We start from the raw sequence: 23,925 nt of genomic DNA, 5'->3' as shown, positions 1-23,925 counted from the left end.
ATTCTAATCTTGGTCAGAGATATATAATACCCTGTTTTATATGTCTGTCATGTCTCTGTCTTGGTTGATTATAACATATATAAAGAGGGCACTCTAGAACAAAGTAAAGTTCTTTTTCTATTAAGTATGTAAACAGTGTTGACGGAGCCTTTCACATCTGAACAGTTTCAAGTTTTCCTTAGATTATATTTAGTTTTCTTTCAATATGCTGTGGTTGTGGTTATACAGCATAACTTTAGTTAAAGTTCTTAGGTAGTTTAAATTCCCTCGAATAACCGAATAAGAATAATAATACACATTTATTTTAATCACGACTGAAAATTACAGGGTCCCGAAATTGATACCCGATACTCATAATGATATGGAATTTTGAATTTTGCGTGAAGATGGCACCGACGGCCAATCAATAGCCGAAGCAAGTAAGATGCATATAGAAATTCACATGTTGGCACCCGAACCACACACGAAGGCAACGCAAAGATTTTGTTTAAAGATATTAGATATTTTATTAAGTAGTTGACCAGCAGGACTCACGACTGTATACCTCTGGAACATGCCAAGTGTCAGTATATGTATGCAGCTAGATCAGAGAAGTTCAGGAAAGACATACCAAAATAATCGATTTCTATCCATGAAAGATTAACACTTTTGAAACTAATTGAAGCTACTCAAATTCTGCTGTCTTCGCCTTTTACCATGGTCCTATCTCTGTCATTGTACTATAAAATGATGGCTACACGTTGACATTGCGAGGGCTTCGAGTAGTCGTGTGGCCTTCTAAAGACAATCGAGAAGCCTCTTGTTTCCTTCGTGTTGTCTTCGTGGGGCGTAAAATGCCCGATGGCACCGATGATCACACGAAGTTCAAAAGAAGATGACACAATTTGGCAATATGTCCTCAGGATGGCCTTACGGAGGGCACAATGAACACACGAATGCAACACGGAAATGAACCTTCGCTAATCGCAATGTCTTTCAACATATTTTGGCATTCAAAAGATTTTGCCACCGCTCACAAAGTTACTGTCGTAGCCTGAAAACTCAACCGGTGGTCATACGATGGCTTTAGATGCCCTGACGACTGGTCCGATGTTTTTATAATCAGATCCGAATTTAAACATTCCCTGTATCGTGTGTCCATCTGGTGTCAATTTCGGGACAGTGTGACGCAGGCATAACTGATGTAATACAAAACCGTATCCCAGTAAAATATCGAGCGTCTGGATAATCAAGACTACCTTGATATAGGATTTTTACAAAGACCTGAGTAGGAGGATACAGGCAAAGATAGAAATTGAATTGGTGTCGTGTGTTTTGAAGCATCGTCACTTCTTAAGAAAAAGGGGATTCCAGTTAAGCAAAAAATCACGACATTTTTTATATGTATTTTATATCTTCGCAGTAACACTTTTCATATAAAAATAAACAGAAGTGGTACGATTACCAATGAGACAACTCTCCACCAGAGACCAAATGACGTAGAATTTAGCAACTATAGATCACATACGGCCTTCAACAATGAACAGAACCTATTAAACATAAGAATTTATTACAGGACTAGCAAACGAACACTTTGTATTCAGTTGCTAAATTTATTATACACTTTCAAAGATTTATCATGCTCTTTTCTTCCATAGATGTAAAGATTTGGTTTTGAAGTTTGGTAATGCCTGTAGAATATCTATTTCAAACGGGATAGCACATCCTCTTTTTTACGGAGATGTTATTTACCGCGTCCTGAAATTTGGAAACGATCCGGGTAAACATATCGATAAACTTATTCTAAAAGGTTACCAATTCAACACTGTAGTTAGATATTTGAATATTGTTTTTATTGGTATTAATATTGACTTTGTTATCAGTAAATTCATGGCTTTACAGTCTGTCGATACCTGTATCTTGGCATTGCACAAGGTCATGTTTTTCTCTGACTGTTATGACGTCTTTACACGAAATCCAATGGATGTTGGATGTGTACTGATTGATATTTTAGTCTGAGATGCATGATTATTTTCATTAGTAGTTATTGGCTTTGAACTAGCTGTCAGTAACTGTGAGTACTCTCAGGTCTGTACTTAGTGTCTTTCTGTTGTGTGGATGTATAAGTATACGTCTAAGTCCACTCTGTTTTTGTTAGATGTATTTCTACTTGTATCCATCTGATGAGTTAAGCCTTTTTCAACTGATCTTTATAGTTTGTTCATACGTTGTACTGTTACACCATTGTCCCAGGTTAGGAGGAGGGTTTGGCGGCAATAAACTAGTTTAACCCCGCCACATTCTGTACGTGCCTGTCCCAAGTCAGGAGCCTCTAATTCAGTGGTTGTCGTTTTTTGCTTTGTAACATATTTGTTTTTCGTTCATTGTTTTGTACATAAATTAGGCCGTAAGTTTTCTCGTTTGAATTGTTTTACATTTGCTCATTGTTGAAGGCCGTACGGTGACCTATAGTTGTTAATTTCTGTGCATTTGGTCTCTTGTGGAGAGTTGTCTCATTGGCAATCATACCACATCTTCTTATTTTTATATCATGTACATTTAATTCCAGGCAGGACCCGAACCATACAATCAAAACATCTAGACATTTAATAACATAATTCCCTAAATATTTTAGGACAGACACATTTTCATTAGTGAATAACCAAACACATTTTTTCCTCATTTGAGAGATCTGAAAAATTATGACAAGTACTGTTTATCTCCTTGAAAAAAATCTCCTTATCATCATTGTATGCTAGACAACTAGTAATAAAATGTTGTTCATCTTCAACAAAATCAGGGGTACATTTCTTATAAAGCATTTGATCTGTGCTATATATAAAGTTTCTCTTTTTATTTTGAGATTTTAGTTTAAAATAAGTATATAATTTACTACTTTTTGTATCTGTTCTTTTTGTGTTCCAAAATTTTACAAAACTATTACAAAGTTTTTGCTTAACGGACTTGATAAAAAAGTTAAGCTTTACCTCTAAATTTTGAATATTCAGCTTTTTAAAAATATAATTTATGGATGAAAACCAGCATTAAATATTATTAGTAAACATGTTTTTGTTACACATATAGGTATCATACAGTAAACCATCTTTCATATTTTTTATTCTAAACCAATAATTCATTGATAATACAACTGAAAAATATAAAGGGAATCTACCAAGTTCTCCTAGCACAGCTAAGTTAGAGGACTTTTTGTTTACACCTAAAATATACTTCATATATCTTGAATTAGATTTATCTAAAAAATCATCGATAGAAATGTGCTGTAATAAATATTCATTTTCTTTCTGGCATGCAGCAGAGCTTGTTTTGAACATACTTGTAATTTCACCTCCATACCTTAGAATAGGTTTTTTTTGTATGGTCATATATATGTAATAGAGTTTAAATACTTGGATTGGAAGATGATAAAGATCTTAGTAATTTGAATACAGCTTTTAGTGATGTTTTGTATAATTCTTCCTTTCCTTGAACTGCTTAAAAAGCTCACTAGGTATAATTTTCAAATCTAAATACTTATAACTGTTAACACATTCTATAGCATCTTTTTTTAATAGATTGACCTCTAAACACCATTTAGTACAAAATTTTGATAAACCATCTAGTCGTTTTTAAAAACCTTTCTTGGAACTGAAAAAAATAACAATATCTGCATACATGAGGCAGTCAATTTTGCGGCCATTAATATCAAAAGCATCTGGACTTTCTTTGATGCATCCGGTAAATCATTTATAAAAATCTTGAAAAGGTTGGGACTCAAAACTTCACCTTGCTTTACCAGAATTTGATAATGAAAATTTTGAGTAAGCACAATGTCTATTTTAATACATAATTAACTTTTATTGTACATGTCTGTCAGGACTGCATAGACATTACCACCTATATCATGTTTTTATAACTTATATATTAAACCAGAATGAATGACGTTGTCAAATGCTTTTTTGAAATCGACAAAGCAAGCAAAACGTTTCCCACCTTTCATACAGGTATACTTATCCTTTATAGTTTTTATTACAAACATGTGATCCGATGTCCTACTTTTACTGGAAAACCATTTGTTTCTAAATATTGATCAAGCCTTTTGTTTAGTACTGACTGGAACAGTTTTCGAACACACATATTAATTGCAATACCTCTATAGTTACGATTATTTCGACGTTTTGTGGGTTTTTTCACCTAGTACACCACTTTGAATGATGTATACCATTAAAACGAAGTCGGTGACCCTGTGAATATTTTACATAATTAAAACGGAAATGTTTGTTGCAACAACATAGAGTTTTTAAAGAAAAATCATGTATTACAAATAAGAAATTTGATGATTTTATGTGCCTTCTATACAAATGTTCACCTTTTTTGAAAGAATTCAATCAGTAATGTTTCAAAAAATAAAAGAGGTAAATGCATTATTTGTTTCGATTGTCAGTTACAGTTCAACGAGCTAAAGTTGTATGCAAAATTTTAAGAAAATCTGTGATATATCCCATTTACTGTAACTTGACCTTAAGTATTGAAACATACACTCTCATTTAGCGTTTACTATTTAGCAATACATGTAATAAATGTGACAAGACAGAAGAGGGAGTGGCATTTTACACTAACCTGTTTTTTGTTCCCATTGACCAATCCGTATATATCTACCACCACAGAGGTCGAGGATTGCTGATGGTGATGTTCGAGAATTAGCGACGCTGACCGAAGTTGAAATATATTTTGCAGCTGGATTAAACTTTTCGTTTAATGAATATTATCATTTGTAATTTTTTTTAGCCACATTCAAAACGCCTAAACATTTGTCAAAAAATTATGCCCACAGATGTACTTGTGGTCAGTGGACAGCTCAGTTGACGTGATTATTCCCACTCAGACATCGGACTCTATTACGCTAAAATGTATTGTATATTTGATTGATGAAATAACTTGTTTACGTGTTCCGATCATATTTATATGAATTAAATCTAACCTCCATCAGAGTTTTAGAAAATTACGTACCTACTTCTAAAAACTTATATTGTAACATAAACTCTCTTTTAAATTTTACCATTAGCAATACATGTAATAAATATGACGAGAAAGAAAAGGGAGAGGCAATTTACAAGAACTTGTTTCTTGTTCCCTTTGACCACTTTATATATCTGTACCACTATAGAGTCAGAGGATTGGCGATGGTTATCTCCTCGAGGATTGGCGACGGTGATCCAAGTAAAAAATCAATGTTTTTTGCAGCTTGATATTATTATTTGTAATTATTTTAGCCACATTAAAAACGCCTAAACATTTGTCAAAAACTTATGCCCATATATGTACGAATAAGATCGGTCAGTGGAGAGCTCAGTTGACGTAATTACCCACTCAGACACCAGACTCTATGACGCTAAAATTGTAATGGATATTTAATTGATGAATTAACTAGTTTACCTGTTCCGACCATATTTAGATGAATTAAATCTAACCTCCATCGGAGTTTGAATAATGGTGAGCCTGCATAATTTATAACACATTGGATACTACTTTCTATTTTTATATCTGAAATAAGAGTAATAAGCTCCACACATCGGAACAATTTACGCATTGTGGTTTACAGTTGTATAGTTTATATAGAAAAAAATGATGAACTTTCTCATACAAGTTTATTCCAACAAGCAAAACACAAGGGACATTAAACAGGAAAACCTATATCTAATGGCACCAATGACAGATGAACAACAACAATTTGAGAGAATAACTGATGGACAACAAAAGTTTGAGATTATCACAGAAACAAAAGGATCATCCTATTCTGTAAGTTGTGAGAGAAATGACTATGACTGTCCAGTTTATATGGAAACACTAAATTTGACTGTCAGAAATAATTTAGCAGAAGAAACCCATTCTGAAAAACAGAAAAGTGAAACTTCAAAAACTACGAATTGTTGTTTGAAATGGAAATATCATACTTCTATTATTTTAGTGCTGATATCTACAGCTTTAATAGTCACTTTGATTTGGTTTTTTAATGAATCGGCGAGAAGATTATTAACGACTGTCAAAGACACCGACGAATCCGATTTTGTAGATTTTAAATTAGACACTACATACCATGGATCTTCCAATTTATCCTGGATATCACCGAAGAATCAACTTATTGACTATTCAAATGATCATCACGAACTTACCGTTCAAAAAAATGGAATTTATGTTATTATGTTATCATTAATTCTACATACAGATTTAGATTTCCCTAGAAACAATTTAAAACAATCATTAGTGTGTATACATTATAATCGCCAAATGGAAGAACCAAGGGAAAAATGTATACAGACAATTCTGACCTCAGGTAATAAAATCCCAGTACAGGTGCAGGATGTTTGCAGGCTTGCTGTTTCAGATAAAGTGTGGGTATCTGTTACGAATGCAGCAAATTCCAATAGGTTGTATCGCAGTAGAAGTTTGAACAGATTAACAGTTTTAAAAATAAAATGATACACTTTGTACATAATAGTTGATTAAATCTTTGAAATTGCAAGTAATCTATATTTGCTTTTTCAATGAATCGGCGAGAAGATTATTAACTACTGTCAAAGACACCGACGAATCCGATTTTGTAGATTTTAGATTAGACACAACATACCATGGATCTAACAATTTATCCTGGATATCACCGAAAAATCAACTTAGAGACCATTCAAATCATCATCACGAACTTACCGGTTAAAAAAATGGAATCTACGTTTTTATGTTATCATTAATTCTACATACAGATTTAGATTTCCCTAGAAACAATTTACAACAATCATTAGTGTGTATACATTATAATCGCTAAATGGAAGAACCAAAGGAGGAATGCATACAGACAACTCTAACCTCGGGTAATAAAATCCCAGTACACATGCTGGACATTTGCAGGCTTGCTGTTTCAGATAAAGTTTGGGTTACGAATGCAGCGAATTCCAATAGGTTGTATCGCAGTAGAGGTATGAACAGATTAACAGTTTTAAAACTAAAATGATATTTGTACATAATAGTTGATTAAATCTTTGAAATTGCAAGTAATCTATATTTGTTGATGCTAATTTTTTTTTATTATTTATCTATTTCAACGGAAATGGTACGAAACAACTTCATTAAAAATGTTATAATTTGATGTCAATAAGTAGACTCTCGAAAGTTTAACTTCGTTGTCTTTGAAAATCTGTTCTTAGTTGAAAGAGACAAGACACGATTTTAGTTTTTGTTTTAAAATGTTTATTTATACATAAATTTTCCCAAAAGTACATCGATGGCAATATAAGTGTCAAATATTTGGTAAAATATGTGTGTTAATGCAACGATCTATCGATCTTTTAAATATGCATATTTCCATCCCGGAAGTCAATCAGAACGAGGCTGCTACGTCACGGGTTCCAATCATTCATATTGGCAGAATGGAATAGCGCAAATTTGTTTTCAATTATTATCCAACAAAACGCATGACAATGATATACAATGATTCTGCGTGATGCCGATGGTTTTAACAATATAATGAAAAGAATAGTGACATGATATTTTCCATTTTTCGAATGACCTGCAGACTTAGAAGGGATGAAGATAAGACTTTTTGCCAAACTTAAACTACACTTTGTTCCGCCCACTTTCCTAAGGAATCCAGAGTTGGGGTCTCGGGTGCCATGAGTTTATCATAGGTCACAGGTGTGCGGTTCAGGTGATTCGCAATTTCAGGTCTCGTTTGAAGTTGTACTTAGACTGCAGGTGTCACGCCAAATGGGTGATTGATAAGACATAGTTATTACGCAATATTACTTCATATGCTCCAACTTTGTGTACATCATTGATGTACGTTTTGCAGAGGACAGAGGTGAGGTAGGAGTATATTATTGTTACAGTAATACAATAATAACTACCTGTTGGTAAATGAATACCTGTAGTACGACCATACAATACCCTATTCACCACAGATTTAATACCCTTACCAGTTCTGATAACGAATACACAACCTGTATGTAGATCTCATTTTTTCATTGCTTTTAAGAATATGCCGATATAAAAAGGTTTATTGCAGTATGCATTTTTTTAATTTGACTTGTTAACAAAAATTATATTCCTATATGCATGCAAGCCTATAATTTCCTAAGAAATTGATAGGCATGAAGCTTGATGAATTAATAGAAAAGATACACAAAAACAAAACTGATGTATAAGTTTGGATGCACAGGGGCAACCCCCCCCCCTTTTCAACAGTGGCGGGTCAAAACTATGTTTTTGCCACACACCCCTATTGTGGACGTTTTTTAAAAATTAAAATGCATACATGAAAATTACTTACTTTTAGACTATAGGACTATCAAAAAAAGCTTTGTGCTTGTTACTCTTACTAATTAAACCCCCCAACCACACACACACACACACACACACACACACACACACACATACGAGCGTTGGAATGTGAGTGGGGACACCTATAATTTACCATTCAACTGAGGACATGCATTTTTCGTCCAATTACGACAAAGACAATTTGCAGACGCTTAGCATCAGATCCAAAAAATAAGATTGTGAAGTTTAAATTGACGTTTTCAGCAGTTTTATACATGACATCGTGCACTTAATTGAGGACACTGTCACACCGAGGACCTCTGACACACTTATAAAATTGGGGACTGTTTCACACTGGGGACTTCTGAAACATTTTAACAGTGGGGACATTTTCACACCTGGGACTTAAGACGCACATTTAAAAAATGCACGGGGACAGTGTCACACCGATGGCTTCTGACACAACGGAACAAAAATTGGAAAAATTTTCAAAATGGGGACGCTCAAAGGATATTTATTGATCAGCCACTCACCATTCGATATGATGACCTGTTCCAATAAACAAAAGTCACAGATAGAGTTATCAAGATAAAATTTGCTTCATTTACTCTTAACGAAGCCGAATATTTACCATTTATACGTTATAGGGATTTATACAAATGTGGGTGCAATAGTGAGTTAGGTAGTAAAAAGGGGGGTTAGAGATGCAGAACCAAATGACGAGTCTAGAGATGGATGGGGAAACGGCAGCCTTGTGTTATGTCGCTGTTACACATTAGCGTATAGCTCCGACGTATACCGGGAGTATACAGGTCCCTTCACACTGGACGAAAACTCTATTTCGCTTCCTACGATCTCCACGACCGGAACAGTGCTAGCGGGATCGGGAAAAATTCGGGAAACCACCATCAGTGTGAAGACTAGAACGACACTGCTACGCTTCTACTACGCACAAATAAGCTTTTCCTGATTTTTCTTTGCGTTACAACGCCGTCCTCCTGCGCCTGCGCCACGCTCTTTACGTCAACGGTAACTTCTCACTACGATCATCCACGACAAATTACGCTGCGAGCCCGATATTGTTACGATATCATACGTTCATGATCGGCGGACGTTTACTATATATATATATGGGAAGTTTGTGGATCTCCGCTCTCATTTTCATATTGCTTTATAGAAGAAAGCACGTGTAAAATGTACTATCAAGCTGTACTACACCTTGTCCTATTGCAAGGTCAACAAGGCATCATTCGTATCTTTGTATCTTTCGCCTCTCCTTTAGAAGTAGAATTAAATGTGTCCAAATTAAATATAATTTGAATGAAATGTTCTGCACAAGTACCAGGGAATTAAGTCAGAATGGTTTGATTGATAAAAAGTTTTTCCCTCTGTAATTGCCATCTTCTAGTATCACACATCTGAATACAGGACATAGAAAAATTAACTATATTCTTTATACATTTAAACCTTACTGCTGCAACGGTTCAATGACCTCTGTATGGAAAGTGTGAACAAGAAAATGATTGATTAGTGTTAACACTTTCCATACAGTCACAGTGGTGATAATGTATGAGAATAAAAAACTAAAATGGGTGAGGTCGCCTCATGGTCTTCTGATTGGCAGATGGATTGCATACTTGGAAACTGTTGCTGGATCCATGGTGAGTCCATCGAGCCCCAGACCGAGGTCGGATTCTGTACAGGCTGCCATGGTTTTTGATGCTGAGGTTGGAAAAAAAACTCACAGACGTACCAGGATAGCTGTAGTTTTCAGGCTGACTGAATAGACCGGCAGAAGACTGACAAGGAAGCTTGTTCTTTGTCCTGAAAGCATCATTATCAATTATACATCGGAACATAACGTCGGACAGCTCCCGCTGTCATCTCCTCCAGAGGGGTAGCTCAAGATTGCGCAGTGCTGACTTAAGCCATTCTACAAATTCATCAAGCTCCCTGTCACCTTCTGGTCGGATATGATCAAAGAGCTACTTCTGCATAGTCAAAAACTGCTGAGAGCGTTCATCCAGGCTTGTAGGTAGGGTCTAATCATCTGCGGCTGCAGATCTTTTATCACGTAAAGTACTAGCATTAAGCGAATGAAGCCGCTAAGGGAACTCCATGTTCCCCACAGTACTAAATCGGTAAAAAGAGCCGTAGGAATGTTTTCTTATTATAGTCAATGGATTCCAAGAATCTCAGGCAAAATCAACCCTTTGGCTAATGCTACGCTACATCTTTTCCGTTAGCCTCTATTGCAGTGAAAGCATTCGATGATCTGCAATCCAATCTTGAAAACGCAAGCATCAGTGCAATTGATGAAGCTATTCATTTTGTCGTAGAAACCGATGCCTCGGATTCTGCAGTAGCCGGAAGTCTCAATCAGGGCTGAAGGCCTGTTGCTTTCTTTTCGAGAACTTTAAATGCTCATTAATTAAGACACTCACCTGTAGAAAAGGAAGCATGTGCAATAGTAGAAGCTGTGGAGACACTTACTTAGTGGGAAACACTTCACTCTTGTCACTGATCAGGAAGCAGTTTCTTATATGTTTGATTCAAAGAAGCACGGTAAAGTGAAAAAAGACAAAATAATTCGATGGAGAACTGAATTGAGCTGCTACAGCTATTATATAAAATACCGTCCTGGACGAGACAATGAGTCAGCCGATTGCTTCTCTCGAGCCTACTGCTCCTCCGTCAGCTCAGGTGCTCTTTCTGAATTGCACAGTGCGCTTTGCCATCCGGGCATCAATCCGACTTCTTCACTTCGTCCGTTCAAAGAACTTACCTTACTCTGTTGATGACGTCACGAGAACAATCAAACAATGTCAGATTTGTGCAAAAGTGAAACCTTAGTATGCATCACCTCTTGTGAAAGCTACACAACCTTTTGAACGTTTAAGCATTGATTTTAAAGGACCACTGCCGTCTGTTAGTACGAAGAAGTACATTCTTACCGTTGTTGACGAATACTCAAGATTCCCATTTGCCTTTCCTTGCACCGATATGACAAGCGCAACTTTTATTCAGTGTTTACGACAGTTATTTGCTCTTTTTGGTATGCCTGCTTATATTCACTCGGACCGTGGTCAGTCTTTCATGAGCGCCGAACTCAAAACTTTTCTCCAATCGCATGAAGTAGCTACTAGCAAGACAACGCCATATAGCCAACAGAGCAATGGGCAATGTGAACGCTATATAACGGTATCATATGGAAAGCTGTTACTCTAGCGTTAGAATCTTTTGGACTGAAAGAGAGTCAGTGAGAGATTGTATTGCCAGATGCACTGCACTCTGTTCGAAGTTTGTAATGTACTTCAATAAACACTACTCCACATAAAAGGTTTATCAACTTTACAAGAAGATCATCATCTGGCCAATGCATTCCGTCTTGGCTAGCGCACCCTGGACCGGTTTTAATGAAAAAGCTTGTGCGTGCGACTAAGTATGGTCCACTCGTCGAGGAAGTAGATCTTTTGGAAGCCAATCCATCTTATGCTCATGTTAGACTGTCTGATGGACGCGAAACTACTGTATCAATCCCACATTTAGCGGCAACAGGACAACAAATAAACAATGACAATCTTGATCATTCAGTTTTGAACGATAGAACCACGGACATCGGTGAATGTGTGTATTCCGGTATTGAAACTACAACACAGGAAGTTACCAGCAACATGGACAACCCTATTGAAACGTTGAGTAATATGTTGAGGATGTTGTATATTATGTTTAATTTGGTTTTGTGGTAGTTAGTCATTAGTAATAGACATTGTAACAGTTTCCTTCCCTAAATAAAGCATGTATCTAGTCTACTTTTGAATCTATATAATTACATTACAATTAATTTTCTCCTGTTGCCCACGTTTTACACAAAACCAGTACACTTCTACCACGATTATGTCACGATTTTACCGCGTCTGCTATGGCACGCCGTTCTCGTCAAAACTATGTTTAAGCCATTTTTGGAAAAATTTACACACTGAGATTTAAAAAAACACAATGAGATTAAAAAACTTAAAAACACACACTGAGAATTTAAAATTACACACTGAGAATTTAAAATTACACACTGAGATTTCAAAAATACACACTGAGATTGAATAAACTGAAAAACACACACTGAGAATTGAAAATTACACATCGAGAATTGAAAATTACACACTGAGATTAAATAAACTGAAAAAAAAGACACTGAGAATTGAAAATTACACACTAAGAATTGAAAAACACACACTGAGAATTGAAAATTACACACTGAGATTTGTGCGCACATTTTATGCGCACAAATCTCAGTGTGTAATTTTCAATTCTTAGTGTGTGTTTTTCAGTTTATTTAATCTCACTGTGTATTTTTGAAATCTCAGTGTGTTTTTCTTAAATCTCAGTGTGTATTTTTTTTCGAAAAATGGCTTAAACATAGTTTTGACGAGAACGGCTTGCCATAGTCTGCCTTTAACGGTACAGCTACGATCTATACGTCTCAACCACACGCATCACGTTTCTCCTAAGTGTGCCACGCGGTTGTACCACGTTCACATCGACCTCATTCTATTTTCCCGTCACATTTATGAAAAAATCTAGTTTGCTTATCTCATAAAAAAGATAAAAAATAAATTATGTTTATTATGGAAACAAATGAATAATACAGTTTTCTTTAAACTAATAATATGCAATGAAAACTGGCCTTGCCGTTGCAATAATTTTTTGTTTATTTTTCGAGCTGAAGAAACCGTAGACGAAAGAATCACTAAATAGTTTGGATAAGGCCAAGGTTATCTTCGGGAAATTGATGCATTTTCAGAAAGTCAAAGAAAACTTGTATCACGATCGTCATACTCGTAGTAAGGACGTGGTATGAATGTGGGGGCGAAGTGAAAACGTTACACAAACGAGGTAAAAGCGTAGTAATATCGTACAGGTCGTTGTGCTGTCTTGGCATGATCGTAGGGCGAGCGTAATCAGAATCTGACTGAAATAATAGACAATCATGCCACGCAGACACCACGACGTTGCTACGCTATTAGCCGCTGCCACTACGATCTTTCTACGACCTTATCACTATGCTAGTACGACCACTTTTTGCCACGACCAGCCGCGATCAATGCCGAATCCCTCGGGCATGTTAAAGTGATGTCCCATTCCTTGTCAGTGTTTTGTTTTTTTTTTATTTGTTGCAAGAATGTGAGTTCAAACCTCATATTGCGTGGGAAATTAACATTTGCGCACTTTCGCATAGCTTTTCCTTTTTTTTTTCTCGTTTGCGCACCTTAATTTTCATATCAATTGCGGCTTTTTTACAGAAAACAATTATGTTATCCCTTCCGGTAGCCTAACTTGGAGCAAATATTATACAATTATAGTCTTTTGTAGAAGTCAATATGAGATTTTATGGACCAAAGAAATTGATATTGACCGAATTAGTAGGGTGAGGTTAATATTGATTTCAAATGTCCATAAAACTCATATTGACTAATACAGAAGAATGTAATTGTTTTATTAAATAGCAATTTGATATGAAAGTGAAACCAAGTAAATCAAGATATTATGACGTCATGCATAATGTAATTGGAATGTGTTATAATTTTTTTCCCAATGATTTTGATCAAAGCCAAAAAATTCAGTCCATCTTAACTGACAAGTGGGAACACTTTTATTTTTATTTAAAACAAAATACATATCTTTAGATCCTTTTGAACTTTTTACAAGTCTTTTAATAGCAGATGCAATTACAGGTAGTTCTAATTTGTGATTTCCCCCACAAATGAATTTGATGCTTGATATGTAGCAGGTATAATACTATTATATCTCATGAAATCCACATTTATCTGATACATTTCTTCTATTTTTTTGATGAGAGAAAACTTGAAAGTGAAAGGTAGTCAATATGATTTTTAAAATTAAACAATATCAGAAGTTACAGAATGTCATGTGTCAGCATTTCATCCAATGAAAATTTTGAAATTTTGTAATAATAAACTATATTTGAATATGGGTAAATGATAAAAATTCATATATAATGCCATTACTCTTCTTTTCCATTATATTTACGTTTTGTTTTTCTTTTTTTTTTCTCATTGTTCACTTGGGAACTTGTAATCGGTGGTAATGTAACTAAATAATCAGCAAATTTCTTACATTCTGACATAATATATTAGGCACAAAGACCAGAAAATTACCATTAAGCTTTAAACTTTAATGTTTAACGACATTTCGGTCGATGCACAAATGTAAAAAAAAAAAAAAAGAAATAGTGCACAAATGCAATGCGCCCTATGGCTTCAATACGTTGATCCCGCGATTTACTTTAAGCTGTGCCACAATGTCTGTCCAGATTGTCTTTTATAACACAAATTGTAGAAATTTGCAAAAGTTTAGCTATGCTCTTGTTTCACAACGTTACAGAACCTGGAACCGGACACAAAGGGGTGCGAAATAGTAAATTAAAATTCCGGGGCACGGGCTTGAATCTATATCGAAAGACGTTTACATACTAAAAATGTAGAAAATGCTTTAAAGGGATAAGGACTTTACTAAATCTATGAAGTTCGTTTTATCCTACATTACGTACTAAGTATCAAAATAGCTTTGAATCGGAATTCATTGTCCTCTGGTTGTATGATTTTGAATTAAAAGCTCGTGTAAAGATATTGGGTGTTCCCCTTTTTTTTATTGAATCTACCCGGTATATATGGGTCGGTACTTAACAAGTGTTCTAAAAACTTCCGAAATTGCAAAAATTTGTTAATCCGTTCAATAAATTATCATTGTCCTCTGGTTGTATGATTTTGAAGTAAAATCTCCTGTAAAGATATTGGGTGTTCCCCCTTTTTTTATTGAATCTACCTGGTATATATGGGTCGGTACTTAACAAGTGTTCTAAAAACTTCCGAAATTGCAAAAAAATTGTTAATCCGTTCAAAACATTATCATTTTTATCAAAGAAATTGACTTTATTGTAATCTTTTGTGTTTTGTTTTATGAAGACTAAACCTGCACTGCACTTAGGCCGTGTTCACATTGAGATAACTCGATGTGGTGTAAGTGTACTAACACTTAAACTAAACTCTATTACGTTCCTATTGATAAAAATCAATGTTTACATGCAGTTTAAATCAGATTTTGACCACATGCAGTCGATACTCAATGTAGGCCTTGTGTGGGTTAAGTGTACATAAAACTAGATATTAAGAACGTGAATTTTATTATGAATATTTAAGGAAGTTACATATATTGAATAAAATGATTATAATAATATTATGAATTAAGTGTTTTACCTATTTATATGACAAAAACTCAAAAAAAATGATCAGTTAAAAACATGATTGAATTTAAATAGCCTTAGTGGACCATTTGATTTTCAGTGGGAGGGGGAATATTTTGCTGATGGAATATTCATTTTTACACCTGTTGATAGTTCGACTTATTTATTTAGCGCGAAAAGTATTTTCGCTTTTTGTACACAACAATTTTTTGCAAAGTCCTGCATTTTGTAGGACAAAATATTCATTTTCATCTTGTCTTGGGCAAGGTTATTTTTTACAGTAAGTACCAGTCTAGAATATTCATTTCCAAAATCACCCCAAGAATGACTGGGTAATAGAAATATGGTCAATAAGGTCTTCTTCCGATCGGCAGTAAAACCGTTGTCAAAGCGGGGCCTCTGTTTGGCTGTGCGGGATGTACAAGTACGCAGCCACGTATGATCAGATTGGGGACGGTAAATCCGATCCCTCGTGTAGAGAGAGTGCCACGCTCTCGTCACGTTAAGAACTCCTGCAACAACTCTTTAAGGGGTCCGTAGGTGGCCTGTTACCAGGCAAATTGTTGACCCTATTTAACATACTCTTATTTTCCAATGGCTGTCCAAATTTTCTAGATTTGTGAATTTGTTCTCGTCCTGAACATGTATGAAATATTTGCCACTGGACGTTAAGCAATCAATAATCAATCGATCAATCATTTTCAAAATCCTTTTTTTCGCTTATTGTTACGCTGCTTTAGCCTGCGTAATCGTGACATAATTAAGAACGCCCAAAGTTCCCCAAATCAATGGAACGATTTTTTTTAAAGGTACCGACCATTCATCTTCGAAGGACAAACCAATTTTTTCACTATACTTTAATAAAAAAAAAAAAAAAACAATTTTTCTCAATAACATACTGGAACATTTTTTTAACTCCATGTTGAATCCCCCGCCTTTATGAACGTTATCTAGGGGTCATACACCTCGGGGAACTATGTACATGTGTTATATGAACATTGTCTATCGGACCTTCGGAATATACTGATATGGTTTTTTTTGACATATTTTGTCAGTGCATTGGACCTATATTTGAGCCATAAAATTCATTGCTTAAAAAGCAGGGGTCGTTCGAGTCGTCTTACCAAATTCGCTCAACCAATGTATATTTTTCTCCGATTGTGACAGATGTCCTCAGTGTGTAAAATGTCCTCAGTGTGTAAAATGTCCTCAGTTTGAAAAAAAAGTCTCCATTTAACCGTATGTGCCTGTTGCCCTCAGTGCCACTGTTAGCTGAACGTAACATGTTTATATCTAGGGATCCTACGTCTCGAACATTTTAATATCATGGTTAATATATGTGAATGGTACACTGAAGGGGTCGAATAACTATGTAGTAATGTTATATTATTGTTATCTAACCGTCGAATGCCTTAAGTAACTCCATATAACTGTTTACAGAACTTTATCTAGGGGCCGTACACATCGAACAACTCAGTCCTAGTGTTATATGAACGTTATCTAGGGATCAAACATCTTAGTATAAGTGTTAAATGAACGTTATTAAATGATCATACACCTCGAGGAACTAAGTATATATGTTGAAGAAAAGGAGTCTGCAACCTCGGGCATCATTTTATCAGTGTAATATGAACGTTTTCTGCAGATCATAGACCCAAAGGAACACAGTAGCACTGTTATATGAACGTTATCTAGGATCAAGCACCACAAAGGTCTCAGTACCAGTTTTATATGAAGGATGTATGTGGTTTAAACATCTCCGTATAACAGGTATAAAAACCTTATCTAGGGATCAGGCGAGTCGAACATTATAGTGCCAGTGTTATATGAATGTTATGAAGGGTTATACGTCTATAGGAACTCAGTATCAGTATTAAAAAACGTTTTTATCAGCATGTAATACCAGTTTATTTAAAATGGATGTATTGCCCATGTTATAGACCAGAAATTGCATGCCGATATCACCCCGAGTTGATAACCGGTTATCGGTCCGTCGATAATACCCACGTTTATCGATATCAGCCCATCGTCAATTGTAATGTCATCGGTTAAGGAAAGCAACGTTCTTACTAGAAATCTGAAAAAGTGTATATAAATGAATGAATTCGAATCAAAAACGCTTTGACGTAGTCCGTATGAGACTGCATTTTCATTGAAAATATGTGATAAAAAAGTAATGACTTTGCATTAATAGATTAATACATGGCCTTTTTCATATTGCCCTTGTTATCAGCCCAAGACATTGAATTCGGACCCGAGGGCTTTAGTCCGAGGGACGATATCAGTTGAGGGCTGATAACAAGAGCAATATGAAAAAGGCCATATCGTCCCTCGCATCACACCTTGACCCATATCAGCCCTCGCGCACAGCTCTCGGGCTATATATGGGAGTCTCGAGTTGATACTCTGGCCTGTATGGAAAATGAAAAAGGCCATATCGTCCCTCGCATCACACCTTGACCCATATCAGCCCTCGCGCACAGCTCTCGGGCTATATATGGGAGTCTCGAGTTGATGCTCTGGCCGGTATGGAAAATTCAATGTTATAATCCATAAATCTAGTGGTGATATTGCTCGAGCAACTGTGTACCAGTGTTATATGAACGTGACCCAGGGGTCATAGACCTGTTGGAACTAAATTGTAAGTATTTTTGCTGTATGAAAGATATCTGGTAAAGTCAGTTTGAAAAAAAAGTCTCCATTTAACCGTATGTGCCTGTTGTCCACAGTGCCACTGTTAGCTGAACGTAACATGTTTATATCTAGGGATCCTACTTCTCGAACATTTTAATAGCATGGTTAATATATGTGAATGGTACACTGAAGGGGTCGAATAACTATGTAGTAATGTTATATTATTGTTATCTAACCGTCGAATGCCTTAAGTAACTCCATATAACTGTTTACAGAACTTTATCTAGGGGCCGTACGCATCGAACAACTCAGTCTTAGTGTGATATGAACGTTATCTAGGGATTAAAAATCTTAGTATAAGTGTTATATGAACGTTATAAAATGATCATACACCTCAAGGAACTAAGTATATCTGTTGTAGAAAAGGAGTTGCAACCTCGGGCATCATTTTATCAGTGTAATATGAACGTTTTCTGTAGATCCTGGACCCAAAGGAACACAGTACCACTGTTGTATGTGCGTTATCAAAGAATCATACACCTCGAGGAGGTCAGGATAACTTACATGAACGTTATCTAGGGGTCTTTTAACTCGAGTATCTCAGTACGAGTGTCGATCGTATGAACGCTGTCATGAGGTCAATCACCTCGAAGACTCCGTATCACTGTTATATGATCGTCATTTGAGGTAATACGCCTCAAGACATTCTTTATCAGTCTTATATGGACGTTGTCGGGGGATCAATCATCTTCAGGAACACAATATTTCGGTTATATGAACATTATCTAGAGTCTGGCACCACAAAGGTCTCAGTACCAGTTTTATATGAAGGATGTCTGTGGTTCAAACACCTCGAGAAACACCGTATGACAGGTATAAAAACCTTATTTAGGGATCAGGTGAGTCGAACATTATAGTGCCAGTGTTATATGAATGTTATGAAGGGTTATACGTCTATAGGAACTCAGTATCAGTATTAAAAAACGTTTTTATCAGCATATAATACCAGTTTATTTAAAATGGATGTATTGCCCATGTTATAGACCAGAAATTGCATGCCGATATCACCCCGAGTTGATAACCGGTTATCGGTCCGTCGATAATAGCCACGTTATCGATATCAGCCCATCGTCAATTGTAATGTCATCGGTTAAGGAAAGCAACGTTCTTACTAGAAATCTGAAAAAGTGTATATAAATGAATGAATTCGAATCAAAAACGCTTTGACGTAGTCCGTATGAGACTGCATTTTCATTGAAAATATGTGATAAAAAAGTAATGACTTTGCATTAATAGATTAATACATGGCCTTTTTCATATTGCCCTTGTTATCAGCCCAAGACATTGAATTCGGACCCGAGGGCTTTAGTCCGAGGAACGATATCAGTTGAGGGCTGATAACAAGGGCAATATGAAAAAGGCCATATCGTCCCTCGCATCACACCTTGACCCATATCAGCCCTCGCGCACAGCTCTCGGGCTATATATGGGAGTCTCGAGTTGATGCTCTGGCCGGTATGGAAAATTCAATGTTATAATCCATAAATCTAGTGGTGATATTGCTCGAGCAACTGTGTACCAGTGTTATATGAACGTGACCCAGGGGTCATAGACCTGTTGGAACTAAATTGTAAGTATTTTTGCTGTATGAAAGATATCTGGTAAAGTCACACGCCTTGAACAACTGTGTAGCAGTTTAATATGAACGTTGCCGAGGGGTCATACACCACTTTGAACACAATATAAGTCTTGTATGAACGTTATCTAGGGGTCATACTCCTCGAGGAACTATGTACCTGTGTTATATGAACATTGTCTATCGGACCTTCGGAATACTGATATGTTTTTTTTTGACATATTTTGTCAGTGCATTGGACCTATATTTGAGCCATAAAATTCATTGCTTAAAAAGCAGGGGTCGTTCGAGTCGTCTTACCAAATTCGCTCAACCAATGTATATTTTTTTCCGATTGTGACAGATGTCCTCAGTGTGTAAAATGTCCTCAGTTTGAAAAAAAAGTCTCCATTTAACCGTATGTGCCTGTTGCCCTCAGTGCCACTGTTAGCTGAAAGTAACATGTTTATATCTAGGGATCCTACTTCTCGAACAAGGGGCCTCGGTGGCCGAGTGGTCTAAGTAGTTCAACTACTGTATCGCTAGCCTGTCAACACTGAGGTTGTGAGTTCGAGTCCCGCACGTGGCAGGTGCGTTCGACTCCAATCTTAATTGACAAGGATTGTCAGTTTTCCTACCGAAGGTCGGTGGTTCTCTCCGGGCACTCCGGCTTCCTCCACCAATAAAAACTGGCCGCCACGAAATAGCCAACAGTGATGAAAGTGGTGTTAAACACCAATCAATCAATCAATTAATACTTCTCGAACATTTTAATATCATGGATTATATATGTGAATGGTACACTGAAGGGGTCGAATAACTATGTAGTAATGTTATATTATTGTTATCTAACCGTCGAATGCCTTAAGTAACTCTATATAACTGTTTACAGAACTTTATCTAGGGGCCGTACACATCGAACAACTCAGTGCTAGTGTTATATGAACGTTATCTAGGGATCAACAATCTTAGTATAAGTGTTATATGAACGTTATAAAATGATCATACACCTCGAGGAACTAAGTATATCTGTTGTAGAAAAGGAGTTGCAACCTCGGGCATCATTTTATCAGTGTAATATGAACGTTTTCTGCAGATCATAGACCCAAAGGAACACAGTACCACTGTTGTATGTGCGTTATCAAAGAGTCATACACCTCGAGGAGGTCAGGATAACTTACATGAACGTTATCTAGGGGTCTTTTAACTCGAGTATCTCAGTACGAGTGTCGATCGTATGAACGCTGTCATGAGGTCAATCACCTCGAAGACTTCGTATCACTGTTATATGATCGTCATCTGAGGTAATACGCCTCAAGACATTCTTTATCAGTCTTATATGGACGTTGTCGGGGGATCAATCATCTTCAGGAACACAATATTTCCGGTTATATGAACGTTATATAGAGTCTGGCACCACAAAGGTCTCAGTACCAGTTTTATATGAAGGATGTCTGTGGTTCAAACACCTCGAGAAACACCGTATGACAGGTATGAAAACCTTATTTAGGGATCAGGTGAGTCGAACATTATAGTGCCAGTGTTATATGAATGTTATGAAGGGTTATACGTCTATAGGAACTCAGTATCAGTATCAAAAAACGTTTTTATCAGCATATAATACCAGTTTATTTAAAATGGATGTATTGCCCATGTTATAGACCAGAAATTGCATGCCGATATCACCCCGAGTTGATAACCGGTTATCGGTCCGTCGATAATATCCACGTTATCGATATCAGCCCATCGTCAATTGTAATGTCATCGGTTAAGGAAAGCAACGTTCTCACTAGAAATCTGAAAAAGTGTATATAAATGAATGAATTCGAATCAAAAACGCTTTGACGTAGTCCGTATGAGACTGCATTTTCATTGAAAATATGTGATAAAAAAGTAATGACTTTGCATTAATAGATTAATACATGGCCTTTTTCATATTGCCCTTGTTATCAGCCCAAGACATTGAATTCGGACCCGAGGGCTTTAGTCCGAGGGACGATATCAGTTGAGGGCTGATAACAAGCGCAATATGAAAAAGGCCATATCGTCCCTCGCATCACACCTTGACCCATATCAGCCCTCGCGCACAGCTCTCGGGCTATATATGGGAGTCTCGAGTTGATGCTCTGGCCGGTATGGAAAATTCAATGTTATAATCCATAAATCTAGTGGTGATATTGCTCGAGCAACTGTGTACCAGTGTTATATGAACGTGACCCAGGGGTCATAGACCTGTTGGAACTAAATTGTAAGTATTTTTGCTGTATGAAAGATATCTGGTAAAGTCACACGCCTTGAACAACTGTGTAGCAGTTTAATATGAACGTTGCCGAGGGGTCATACACCACTTTGAACACAATATAAGTCTTGTATGAACGTTATCTAGGGGTCATACACCTCGAGGAACTATGTACCTGTGTTATATGAACATTGTCTATCGGACCTTCGGAATACTGATATGGTTTTTTTGGACATATTTTGTCAGTGCATTGGACCTATATTTGAGCCATAAAATTCATTGCTTAAAAAGCAGGGGTCGTTCGAGTCGTCTTACCAAATTCGCTCAACCAATGTATATTTTTTTCCGATTGTGACAGATGTCCTCAGTGTGTAAAATGTCCTCAGTTTGAAAAAAAGTCTCCATTTAACCGTATGTGCCTGTTGCCCTCAGTGCCACTGTTAGCTGAATGTAACATGTTTATATCTAGGGATCCTACTTCTCGAACAAGGGGCCTCGGTGGCCGAGTGGTCTAAGTAGTTCAACTACTGTATCGCTAGCCTGTCAACACTGAGGTTGTGAGTTCGAGTCCCGCACGTGGCAGGTGCGTTCGACTCCAATCTTAATTGACAAGGATTGTCAGTTTTCCTACCGAAGGTCGGTGGTTAGCTCCGGGCACTCCGGCTTCCTCCACCAATAAAAACTGGCCGCCACGAAATAGCCAACAGTGATGAAAGTGGTGTTAAACACCAATCAATCAATCAATCAATACTTCTCGAACATTTTAATATCATGGATTATATATGTGAATGGTACACTGAAGGGGTCGAATAACTATGTAGTAATGTTATATTATTGTTATCTAACCGTCGAATGCCTTAAGTAACTCTATATAACTGTTTACAGAACTTTATCTAGGGGCCGTACACATCGAACAACTCAGTGCTAGTGTTATATGAACGTTATCTAGGGATCAAAAATCTTAGTATAAGTGTTATATGAACGTTATAAAATGATCATACACCTCGAGGAACTAAGTATATCTGTTGTAGAAAAGGAGTTGCAACCTCGGGCATCATTTTATCAGTGTAATATGAACGTTTTCTGCAGATCATAGACCCAAAGGAACACAGTACCACTGTTGTATGTGCGTTATCGAAGAGTCATACACCTCGAGGAGGTCAGGATAACTTACATGAACGTTATCTAGGGGTCTTTTAACTCGAGTATCTCAGTACGAGTGTCGATCGTATGAACGCTGTCATGAGGTCAATCACCTCGAAGACTTCGTATCACTGTTATATGATCGTCATCTGAGGTAATACGCCTCAAGACATTCTTTATCAGTCTTATATGGACGTTGTCGGGGGATCAATCATCTTCAAGAACACAATATTTCGGTTATATGAACGTTATGTAGAGTCTGGCACCACAAAGGTCTCAGTACCAGTTTTATATGAAGGATGTCTGTGGTTCAAACACCTCGAGAAACACCGTATGACAGGTATACAAACCTTATCTAGGGATCAGGCGAGTCGAACATTATAGTGCCAGTGTTATATGAATGTTATGAAGGGTTATACGTCTATAGGAACTCAGTATCAGTGTCAAAAACGTTTTTATCAGCATTTAATATCAGTTTATTTAAAATGGATGCATTGCCCATGTTATAGACCAGAAATTGCATGCCGATATCACCCCGAGTTGATAACCGGTTATCGGTCCGTCGAAAATAGCCACGTTATCGATATCAGCCCATCGTCAATTGTAATGTCATCGGTTAAGGAAAGTAACGTTCTTACTAGAAATCTGAAAAAGTGTATATAAATGAATGAATTCGAATCAAAAACGCTTTGACGTAGTCCGTATGAGACTGCATTTTCATTGAAAATATGTGATAAAAAAGTAATG

The 23,925-nt window shown here is 36.6% G+C and overlaps 1 protein-coding gene across 6 annotated transcripts in view; it reads left to right on the top strand.

Annotated features, from left to right (window-relative positions):
• LOC127728572 (uncharacterized) overlaps positions 1-23,925 on the top strand; it is an 879,051-nt gene that overhangs the window by 297,242 nt on the left and 557,884 nt on the right. The window lies entirely within an intron of this gene.

This window comes from Mytilus californianus, unplaced genomic scaffold (assembly GCF_021869535.1).
Source record: "Mytilus californianus isolate M0D057914Y unplaced genomic scaffold, xbMytCali1.0.p SCAF_2, whole genome shotgun sequence".
In the NCBI taxonomy this organism is placed as follows: Eukaryota; Metazoa; Mollusca; class Bivalvia; order Mytilida; family Mytilidae; genus Mytilus; species Mytilus californianus.
The sequence above is the reverse complement of the archived record's forward strand: the minus strand, read 5'-3'. Positions and strand labels throughout refer to the sequence as shown.